Below are 2274 nucleotides of genomic sequence, written 5' to 3' on the forward strand. Positions count from 1 at the left end.
TTGGGTAGTATTGGTTGTTTTTCATTTAAAAAGTGCAAAAGCATATTGTAAATAGTCTGTGAGAGCCTGTTTTCAGGTTCCTCGTGGCTTTACCCAGCAGGTCCGCATAGAGAGGATGATGGACCACGGGCGTGAGTGCAGGTGTCTGAGATGGTCTGCACTTGGCTGTGCTGGGTGGGGGGAGGTCTTTTGCTCCACCCCTTGGCATCTCTATAAATACCCTAGTGCAGAAATAGTCAGGACTCGTTGGAATAGGTTCCAGGCCCTCTCGAGGCTATCCTTTATTTTCTATCTGTTTATCTCCACAATCTAAATCCTTCTATCTAATATTTCCTGCTGCTCACACTCAAGAAACTCTGGGGAACTGTGGGGTTGGTGGGTAAACGCTGGGGCGGGGGAGGAAAGGGATTAAAGATGAATGAGATTGGGAACAGACAAGGACAGATAAGACTGGCTGTTGAAGCCAGGGGAGAGCATAAGTATGTCTGATTACTCTCCAGTGTGGGTGGATAAGAAGCAGAGGGATTAAAGTGAATGATTGTTTATGAAAAATCCGGAAGAGGGAACTGCCTCACTGATAAACATCTAAGCGGGGACCAATTCCGACATGCAAAATGTATAGCAGGGTTGAAAAGTTTGTAAAAATTGTTTTTACCACAACACAACCTAAGAAATACATTTTATCATAAGATTAAGTCCCAGAAATACATTTATTTATTTATTTTTATTTTTATTTTTTATTTATTTATTTATTTTTTGGTTTTTCGAGACAGGGTTTCTCTGTGTAGCTTTGCACCTTTCCTGGAACTCGCTTTGTAGACCAGGCTGGCCTCGAACTCACAGAGATCCGCCTGGCTCTGCCTCCCGAGTGCTGGGACTAAAGGCGTGCGCCACCACCGCCCAGCTCAGAAATACATTTATATGAGTAACAGGTTAAAAAAAAATTTTCCAGGACAATGTACAGTGGGAGGATCCTAAAACTATTATTCTGAATCATTCTGTTTCATCCTAATGCTCCTCATCAGTTGGGTGCGGAAAGGAACTCTAGTCACCCAGTCCCCGAGCTTGGTTCAGAGGACAGGAGCGTGACATAAGCTAAGCCAACTAGATCTTCCAGAGATTGTCGGACACGTGGTTGGAAGGGACACATTGGTGGCGTACAGGGCAATTGAAGATTTCAGAAAGACGAGTGCAGAGCTGTCCCTCTTACTGCAAGAGTGGGAGTGCTTGTTATTGGAGTAAATTACAAAAATGGAAGTGATGTAAGACTAAGAAATGTTGTGGCTGTTGGGAGAAAGGGTGGAGGACTGTGGGTATCAGATCCTCCCAGAAGACGTCTTTCGTCCCAGCAGCCTCTCCTCACGTAGCAAGTGCATCTCAGGAGCTGTCCTGTCCACGGCTCTTCCCTGTTTCTTTAATCTGTTTCAAGTAGGTCCTTTCATCGCATGCACATCTCTCAGACAAACCCGAGCAACAGCTTGGAACTTCGTATGCTGAAAGTGACACCCAGGACCGTGGTCAATTTAAATCTTCCTGCTCTGCCTTGTTCTTAATTAGAGTAGACCACAGGGATAAGCCGAGAGTCAGGAGGAAGCACGGATTTAAGCTCACAGATAGAGTTGTCTCTGTATCTGGTACCAGAAGGCAGTCGGAGGAAAAGTTCAGAATCAGACAAGAACAAGAAGGCATGGTTGATCCTTTGAGGAGATTGGTGCGTTCTCCTGGTTTCTTTGCTTGGGATTGTCAAGCCAACCCTCCCGTCTGCTGTTAGGAACCAGGAGAGCACTGGGATGCTCAGGCCTGCTTCAGTACCTTTTCTGTGCTGTGGCTCCTGAAATCCTGAAACTCATCCAAACCTGACCACATGTAACTGTGTCTGCCTTCAGGATCCTACAGAGCAGCAATAAAATCAGCGTCCCATTGTTTCTACCTGGACTTGTGCTTTCTGCTGCAGTCTAAATTCTCCAGTGAGAATTAACTAGCAGTACATGAGCATCATGTGACATGTATACTGTCACCATCGTGCTGGCTAGTGTCATATGTCAGCTTGACACAAGCTGGAGTTGTCTGAAAGCAAGGAACCTTGACTGAGAAAATGTCTCCATAATATCCGGCTGTAAGGCATTTTCTTAATTAGTGATTGGTGGGGGAGGATCCAGCCCATTGTGGGTGGTGCCATCCCTGGGTTCTAGAAGGAAGCAGGCTGAGCAAGCCATGTGAAGTAAGCCAGTAAGCAGCTCCCCTCCATGACCTCTGCATCAGCTCCTGCCTCCA

The sequence above is a fragment of the Peromyscus eremicus genome, chromosome 5 (genome assembly GCF_949786415.1).
Source record: "Peromyscus eremicus chromosome 5, PerEre_H2_v1, whole genome shotgun sequence".
NCBI lineage: Eukaryota > Metazoa > Chordata > Mammalia > Rodentia > Cricetidae > Peromyscus > Peromyscus eremicus.